General features: G+C 37.6%; 1 protein-coding gene and 1 pseudogene across 1 annotated transcript in view; one reads left to right on the plus strand and one right to left on the minus strand.

The window, feature by feature from the left end:
• LOC107664592 (cone cGMP-specific 3',5'-cyclic phosphodiesterase subunit alpha'-like) overlaps positions 1-8,091 on the plus strand; it is an 11,575-nt pseudogene extending 3,484 nt beyond the window's left edge.
• Positions 8,092-8,237: 146 nt separating this feature from the next.
• LOC107664625 (protein FRA10AC1-like) overlaps positions 8,238-9,876 on the minus strand; it is a 14,248-nt gene continuing 12,609 nt past the window's right edge. Inside the window, exon 15 of the mRNA XM_016455238.1 lies at positions 8,238-9,409. The gene's annotated coding sequence lies outside the window, so the exon portion shown is untranslated. The remainder of the gene's footprint in view (positions 9,410-9,876) is intronic.

Here is a 9,876-nt window from a genome sequence, read left to right on the forward strand (position 1 = left end):
ATATGTGTGTGTGTGTATTTATATATATATATATATATATATATATAAAACATAATTAAAGATACATATAATCATATGCTATAAATATCAGCATGGTGTTTAATCATGGCACACTGGTGCGACGTCAGCTTAAGTGTCCGAGACAGGGTTAAATCTATTAACCTTCATTACATAACACAGAAGTGTAAATTTAGGTAGAAATAGTCTCGGTGACAAGAGAACAAATCCAAACGCCTTATCGAAAGAGATCCTTTTAATTAATGGCTGCAGCCCTTATTTTGACTGAGTAAAAGGTCTAACTAATTTAATAACCATTCTTAAGTTTCAAGTTTGAAAATATATATGAATAATATGAAATATAATTTATATCTGTGATGCAAAGCTGAATTTCCATCAGCCATTACTCCAGTATAAAGTGTAACATGATCCTTCAGAAATAATTCAAATATGCTGATTTATTAAGCATTTATTCAAAATATAAATTCAATTCAATTCAATAAATCTTTTCTAACAATATAAATCTTTGCTATCACTTCTTAACAATTTAACACATCCTTGCTGAATAAAAGTTTCAATTTCTTTCAAATAAGAAAGAATAGAAATGTACTGACCCCAAACTTTTGAACGGTAGTGTATATTGTTAGAAAAGATTTCTATCTGAAATAAATGCTCTTCTTTTTAACTTTTTATTCATCAAAGAATCCTGAAAAAAAGTATCACAGGTTCCAAAAAAATATGAAGCAGCACAACAGTTTCCAGCACTGATAATAAATCAGCATATTAGAATGATTTCTGAAGGATCGTGTGACACTGAAGACTGGAGTAATGATGCTGAAAATTCAGCTTTGATCACAGGAATAAATTCGATTTTAATGTATATTAAAATAGAAAAATGTTATTTTACATCGTAATAATATTTCACAATATAATATTTTTTCCCCCTGTATTTTTGATCAAATAAATGCAGCCTTGATGAGCATAAGAACCTCCTTTAAAAACATTAAACATCGTTCTGATCCCAAACTTTTGAACAGTAGTGTCATATAGGCCTAAGCATTTAAAATGTAAAGAAATTATACCCTGAAGCAGCTAGCTTAAAATAATGATATTCAAACCATGGGAAATTAATATTAACTCGAAAATCAAAGGTGGAGGAATTCATGGATATTTTGTAGCAAGTAGTTTTTTTAACCAACCTATATTTCAACTAATTTCTCATGAAACAGCTGTACGTTAACGAATGTATTTGTTTCTTAGAATCCCAGATTCAGTGATTTTGTGGACAAACAGACAGGATACACTACTAAAAACATACTGGCTGCCCCACTCATGAACGGGAAAGACCCACTTGGTGTGGTCATGGCAATAAACAAAGTTGGAGGAAATTAATTCTCCAAAGCAGATGAAGACGTGAGTATTTGAAAAATAACATCGATGTGAAAATCATTAGATGTGATACTGACCTCAAATTTGTGCTGAATCGGAGTGATCAGATTATTAGCTGTTTTCAGAGCATGTACATACTACACTAATACTATGAGAATAGAGAAGTTCACACCACTACTGTAACGGTATTGACACAGAGGAACGATATCCTTCAAATCTAAGAACTTTTTTTTTCCAGCTGATGAACAATAAAAACATTGACAGCCAATTAGAATTCACCCGACTTTAAAGAGCACAAGCATTTAAAGTGGCAGACAACAAAAATGCAGCATGCACTTATAATAAACCGAACGTTATGGTGCGTTGGTGTGGATGCTACTATAGTTAAAGTTACAGTTATCTATATAGTTATTCTTAGTGTGAACAGACCTTTTTAGACTGAGATTCCACTGTGTCAGTATAAGAACAGATATGACAATATTTTTTTAATTATTAAGCAAATAATGTTTTTCAGCTCTTCACCAAGTACATCACTTTCGCCACAGTCATTGCCCTACAGCATTACACTTCATACATGTATAACGTGGAATCTAGAAGAAGCCAGGTAATGCTACGGACTACAACACTTAATGGTTGACTGCGATTTGAAACTTGATTCAGACTGTAAACCGCTGCCACAGGTTCTTCTATGGACTGCAAGCAAAGTGTTTGAAGAGTTGACAGACATTGAGCGACAGTTTCACAAGGCTCTGTACACTGTCAGGACCTACATCCAGTGTGAGAGGTACTCTGTTGGCCTTCTGGACATGACCAAAGAAAAGGTTTGTGACATAGGGTGACCATCTTGGTCATTGATCAGCAGTTCATAAAAACACTCAACTTTCCTTTGATTGTTTAGGAGTTCTACTATGAGTGGCCGATTAAATTGGGAGACGTGGAGCCGTACAAAGGCCCAAAGACACCTGATGGCAGGGTAACAAATTTGTTTCTCTTTGGTAAACAAGTCAGTATTGCTGTCTAGTATTATTATAACGTCTTATTTCTTCCAACAGGAAATCAACTTCTACAAGATCATTGATTATCTCTTAGAAAGCAAAGAAGAGATCAAAGTCATACCGTAAGCATATTTTATATATACAAAACATGTTCTTTGCTCATATTATGAAAAATCAAATGTCATAAGATATGTATTCTGCCACACATACAGTACACTACATAGGCAAACCTATTTGGACACAATTTGCTAATAGGTTTGGCTATTCCAGAAATGTCAGTGAAAATCTACAGAACAGTACACAAGGCCTGAGCCAAACCTGAACCAAACCTGAACCCAAATGAACACCTTTCACTCTTAAAAATGAAGGTTCTTTATTGGCATCTATGGTTCCATGGAACTTTTTCAACTGCACAAAAAGTTCTTTATAGTACCACAAGGTTCTTCAACTGGTGCTAAGTGACCCAAAATGTGCCAAGAAAATATCCCCCACAGCATGACACCACCAGTCTGAACTGTTGATACAAGCCAGGATGGATCCATGTTTTCATGTCGTTTACGCCAAATTCTGACCCTACCATCTGAATGTCGCAGCAGAAATTGAGACTCACCAGACCAGGCAGCATTCTAACCCACAGAACCGCCGCTCACTGAATATTTTCTCTCTTTCGGATCATTTTCTGCGCGCATCACTCCCGGATAATCGAAAATGGGCAAAGAGGCGGGAGCTGGTTGCTGAAACCACGCCCACCTAGCTCGAGAGCAGGATGAACAAATTACTGAAGTGAGTCGTTAAATGGTCACCATCCTTTTAGCTCCATTTAATCTTGTGCTGCAACGCTAATGTGTTTTTCTGACTTTATTTCAGGCCCTAACACAGTTCCTAGGATGGTCTGTACTGAATTGTGACACGTATGACAAACTGAATCGGACGGAATGGAGAAGAGAGATTTCAGCGGAAATGGTTATGTACCAGACCAAAGCCACACTAGCTGAAGTCCAACAGATTCTGGTGAGGCATCATTCAAGCTTATGCTTTAAGAAACTACAGGCTTTATTATGTTAACTAAATGTTTTTCATCTCGTTAGAACACGAAGGAGAAGTTTGACATGAACCCTGAGGACTGCGATCAGAAAGAAATGTACAAACTCTTGGTATGACTTTTTTTTTTTTTTACTCTGAACCAGTATATTCATAGTGCATATATTATTGATCTTAAATGTTTAACATGAAGGATGTTTTGTTTAATATATCTACTTGTATTTTAATACACAGAGAGCCAACATTCCAGTAGCCAAAGATGTCGATCTGCTAGAATTTAGTTTTAGCGACTTTCCTCTCTCTGAGGTTGACCTTATCAAGTGTGGCATTCGCTGTTTCTTTGAACTCGGAGTGGTAGAGAAGTTCAAAGTGCCAGCAGAGGTGAGACTGGACTTTATGAGCATTTCCACAATAATACACTGGGGCGGTCAAACTACTGTATACTTTGAGCTCGAAAAATTTCTTTGAACAGTGCAACGGCCCTGATGTGATGTCATGCTCTGTGGCGTCTTATTTAAACACATCTATTTAACAAATAATAATAAATCCAAAATATAAAAATATACAATCTACTCCAATTTTCTGCAACACTACAAATTTGCAGCCTTAAAGTTTGGGTGCTTTTAATTCTGAAGTCGTCTGTATTGCCGGTCTTCAGCATTCACATGAGTATGGAATGGAAGTGTAGCACAACGACCCCTTAAGGCTAATTTTCCAAGTAGCACTCATCTTATTACTAGAGCCTGTGTTTATTTTTGGCAGGTGATTAGCGATAACCAGACTCACACAGAAAGCTCAGCAGATTTCCACAGAAATCAAATGTCCAACATTCACAAACTTCCATGTATTGCATTTTCATTATTTCATGGAAAAAAATCTGGGCCAACTGTTTGGCAACAAATCTGAAGATAAAGAATTACATGTCAACTGTTACTGGACTTTCATGTATTATTTATGCAATCAAAAGCGAGACATTCCTTCAGTTTTGGGGTGAAACTTTTTGGGATTTTAATGCTGTCTACTCTTGCTCCAGGTCCTGACAAGATGGATGTACACCGTACGAAAAGGTTACAGAGATATCACCTACCATAACTGGAGGCACGGATTTAACGTGGGCCAGACCATGTTCTGTCTTCTGCAAGTGAGTCTTTCAGTCCACACATCATGTTATTTACCACCAAAGAGGTTGTGATATTGAATATTGTTTGCTTGCCCAAAAGACTGGAAAGCTGAGAAAATACTACTCCGACCTTGATGCCTTTGCGATGGTAGCGGCTGCATTCTGTCACGATATTGACCACAGGGGTACCAACAATCTCTACCAGACAAAGTAATTTAGTATATATATTTTTACTACTAATATTTTCAGAAAAGGCACAGAAGACATTTTACTCACAATCCATTTCCAATGTAGGAGCACATCACCACTGGCCAAGCTCCATGGCTCCTCCATATTGGAAAGGCACCATCTTGATTACAGCAAGACGCTGATGGCAGAAGAGGTTTGTTGTGTTGCAAAGCACAAAGTGTTCCAGGGTTTAATATGATAACCAGGTCAACTTTATTTTTTTTTGGCTCTTTTACAGAACGTTAACATTTTCCAAAGTCTGCAGAAACGCCAGTTTGAGACAGTCCAGCACTTGCATGATGTCTGTATCATTGCGACTGACCTGGCCTTGTATTTCAAGTAAGTGCTCAAGAGCATGTCTTCACCTAAAGTAGAGCCACTCTTGAACATATTGTACTGATGATGGTCCCATTTTCTTCCCCAACCCAGAAAAAGGACCATGTTCCAGAAGATCGTTGATGCCACCGAACCAATGGCTGATGAGAAGGAAGCGATTGCCTATGTGGCCAACAATCCCATTAGGAAGGAAATCATTATGTAAGCATCACTTCTCAGTAGAACCCTGCTACTTGAGAACATACTGAATTGAGCGTTTGAAGACGTGTTTGCTTCCAAACAGGGCAATGATGATGACTGGATGTGACTTGTCCGCCATTACCAAGCCATGGGAGGTCCAGAGCAAAGTAGGTGCAACTTTGGTTATGCATAGTCAGGATTATCCAGCATTGGGTTAAAAGATAGTCCACTGTTTATTATCAGCTAAAGACACTCTTTTCTAAAGGTGGCTCTCATGGTGGCAGCTGAATTCTGGGAGCAGGGAGACCTGGAGAGGACTGTGCTAGACCAACAGCCCATTGTGAGTTTGTAGAGATCGATTTCACCAAGTTTTGCTTTTTGAAAGGTTGCATTCAGTTGGTTGCATTGTGAGAAAACTAGTGCCTGAATGAGAATATGTATCCTTTGAATCTTTTCTCAGCCCATGATGGACAGGAACAAGTCAGATGAACTTCCGAAGATGCCGTGTGGTTTCATTGACTTTGTGTGCTCGTTTGTGTACAAGGTAAATCCATCCAGCTGTCAAGCTGGAATAAATTTCGCTTTTACACAACACAGACATGCGTGTAAGCAGAAAATGGGGCATTTGTCCATAATGGCCTCTCCTGGAATGTAAAAACAACATTGCTTAAATGTTCTGACAGGGAATGATGGATCGGCAGTTACTGATGGGCTTGTGAATGCTTGCAGTAACAGGCCTCTTTTCTCATACAGGAATTTTCAAGGTTCCACAAAGAGATCACTCCCATGTTTGATGGCCTGAACAACAACAGGGTCCACTGGAAGGAATTGGCTGATATTCACCAAGCAAAAGTAGACACTTTGGAGAATGAACGAAAGCGACTAGAAGAGGAGCAGGCTAAAAAATGTAAGTCGGACCCATTAGCTGACTTTTTTTTTTGGTCCGTTTTGGCACTTTTATAGACGGGGATAGTAGATTAAGGAAAGGAAATTATGAGGGAAATGGATCAGAAAATGACAAGGGATGCCCACTACACTCTCAGAAAAAAGATACAGAAGCTGTCACTGGGGTGGTACACCTTTGTACATTATTTATCCCTAAAGGGTGCATAATAGTACCCAAATGGTATATATTTGCACTTTTTGAAAGGGTACCTTTTTTCTGAGAGTGTTTATGGGACACCCTGTGCTAATCTGACCTCATAGCCTTGGGGAATGTACATGACATAACCTTGCAGTAACTTGATTTTCTCTTTTCTATTTTTTTCTTCTTCACTGAAGCCGCTGGTGAGGATGGAGGTGGAGAGGGAGGAAAGCCCAAAACCTGCACCATATTTTAAACATCATCTGACAAATATTCAGAGCCACAGAAAAGCCTGGGCCAGTATGTAGATGGAGGTGAAACGTGCTCCTAGGATCACTACATTTTCACCAGCTTTCGGTCTCATTTCCTCGGATGTACCTTCTCCAAGTGAACACGTAGGCATTCACCAGAAATGGAAGAACTGTACCTGTCAGATGTTCTTTCTGATGGGGTGCCAGCCTAGTGCACCATTGTAGACAATTTCAAGCGTGTACCTAATCGTTGAATTCACCTTGACTGTATCGTTTAACAACTAACTACGCCGGAGGAAGTACTGCAGATGCAACTACTACATTTGCCACACAGTGGTGGCCAAAACACGACTGTTTAATGTGCTGTAGTTCACAGAGCTTACTTGGAGTATGGCTTTTGAGTCCATAACAGTTTTCAAGACTGTTGTATGTAATTTAAACAGCAAAAACATTAAGAATTACAGCAATATGGATGAATAACTTTCTTACCAGTTGCTAATTTCTCAAAATATCAAACTCCTCGAATGATTCAAGAATCACGTGGTTTAGCTTCTCTGTAAACTGATCATAGAAACATCTAATTTGATGTTTATTCTTTTGATGATTCACTAAATCACACTGGTGAAGTGTGTAATGTCTAACACCAAATGGGAATTGCAAAAATACTGACTGCTTTCAAACAGGTTTTCTCAACACACCCCTCATTTGTAATTGGTCAAACAAACAGATAGCCCCAACCCCAAACAAACACCATTGGTTTTGCTGTTGTCGGGTTGCTTAATGTTTGAACAGACCCAGCATTACACTTTTTTTGTAAAATCAACTTACAAATGGCTTTCTTATAGCTGTCTCTACATATTAAACTGGGCTGAAAGCATTTTAACTTCACATAAAATTACACACTTCACCTTTAAACTACTGAAAATATATTTTAAAAAATATCAGTTACTTATTTAGGATTAAAGGACCAACTCATTTTAATAAGAGCTGAATGCTATTAGCAAGTGCTTTGTAAAATGTACAAAGATCTAATGCTACAAGTCTTGCACAATGACTACGAGTTGTTAAAAGGAAAGATGACACTGCCAAGGCTCAAGATCTTGTAGCTTGCAGCGTTAACCGCTTGTTGCATTTGCATCTGCTTGTCGCAGATGTGTTTAGATAGTTACAATACAAGACATCTTTTCTACTTTTTTTGTTCTTTAAAGAAGATGAAGCTGAGAATGTGAAATGGCTGTGGAGAACATTTATGACCAGAACTTTGATGTTTGTTCTTTTAATCATTTAATGATACCTAAGCATCACACATAGTTTTCAAACATTATGTATTATTGAAAGTGTAACATCGAGTGTTTTACATAGAATATCAATTGATAACATAGAGGTATTTGTTTATACCAAACGTTTAAATTATTTTTAAGTGGTATTCTATGGAGACACGAGCAAGACGTACAAAAAGTCAGGGAATATTTAAAGGGGTCATATGATGCGATTTCAATTTTTCCTTTCTCTTTGGAGTGTTACAAGCTCCTGGTGCATAAAGAAGATCTGTAAAGTTGCAAAGACTAAAGTCTCATAATGTTATTTTTAGCAGCATCATATGACCCCTTTAAAGAAAGTACACTATGCCATTACAAGGCAAGAGGGAACGGTCAGTACTTGAACATGTAAACCTATAAGGAGATTTGAAGCGAGTTTGATGGGAGAGCAGCTCCTGAGATTCACTCCGTTTTAATCTTTAAATACCATGCTTATTTAAAGCAGACTACTGAAGCCTCTAGATATCTCCTCTGGCAGAAAGCACAAACCCAATTCGTAAGGTCAAAGTCTCTTTTTCTGATCTTTGGAGAATTTGATGACAGTGGTAACATCTGAACTAGTGAATGAACCGCGGATATCAAAAATAGGTCATTCTGCTTTAGGAAAAATAACAGGCACCAACAAAAACAAGTGTATATATAATAACCTATGGAGAACTGTAGTAAATGCATTGAAAAAAATAAAATCTTATGCAATATCCGCTTGTTAGAAAAATCAGTTAAGGCCTTTAATCCAATAACAGGGGCCATGGCAGTCTAAATAATGTCAAACCCTCTAAATCCCAGACTGAAGAGGCCAAAAGTGAGTAAATCTCATCTCAGGTTGATGGTTTGCGCATTTTGTTATGCTTGTGTATAATAATATCTACTGTGTCATTTGGATTGAATGTGCATGGGACTGATATCCAATCATCTTATTTACTGAATACTACCGCACATATATTGTAAATTATGTCACGTGAACAAATAAACACATTATCTGAATTTTCCGGATTCTCAAGTAGTCTTTGAACATATCCGCTATTAGCTCGAGGTCTCTGTGACCGCACAGTTTTGTTGGGTTGCGTAGAGGGCATGTCAGGGACCTCTCCTGACTTTTTCTATTATGCAGTGGATTACCTAATAAAGCTGGATCATCCCCAGGTAAAGAGGCTCAGGTAATTGGCTGACAGCCAAGACAAACCACTTCTCTATCTGTAGGTCTTTCAATATAAAACCAAATGCTTCATGTTGAATGTTTATAACACCAGACCACACCAACTGTCATTTTATGTTTCGTGGAAACACAGAAATGCATCATAAATGCAATCACAGGGGAACTTACACATATTAGACATGCTGAATAACAGAGCAGAGTGAACAAAAGGCTTTCTGACCCCATCTGACTGATTCTTCACATTGATTGGCTGGCAGCCACCATCGGGTACGCTTGACAGTCTACCATGACCATGTGAGTTTGACTTGAGAGCCTGACGTGAGGGGTATAAAACAGAAAGTCTGTCCATTTCAAAAAAGCCTGTGATAATGCATTTGTGATTTCAAGGCAAAAGGGACAACAGTATGTCTGTCATTCTGGGTCAGATGATACAAATATTGATAGTGTCTGACTTTAAACTCAGTTAAGTTGCTATGGGCTCCTAAAATATTGTTATGGACTGCTGTACTTACAGAAACCCAAATATCTCTTCATGGTAAATATCTGAGCTCACCAAACTTTAAAAGTAAACACTTCAATAAAAAAGCACTTAAATATACTGATAAACACAACAGGCCTCATTCATATAAAATCTGAACAGAACAAATATTTGCGCAAGTCAGTCGTAAAACTATTATGTCAGTTATTGCATTGAACACAATGTATATATTAAAATTATATATGATTTTACATGCGCTTTACACGTTAATTAATTCATTTCTATGCAATTACATCAATTGT

Source organism: Sinocyclocheilus anshuiensis, unplaced genomic scaffold (assembly GCF_001515605.1).
Source record: "Sinocyclocheilus anshuiensis isolate Anshui unplaced genomic scaffold, SAMN03320099.WGS_v1.1 scaffold287, whole genome shotgun sequence".
Lineage (NCBI taxonomy): Eukaryota > Metazoa > Chordata > Actinopteri > Cypriniformes > Cyprinidae > Sinocyclocheilus > Sinocyclocheilus anshuiensis.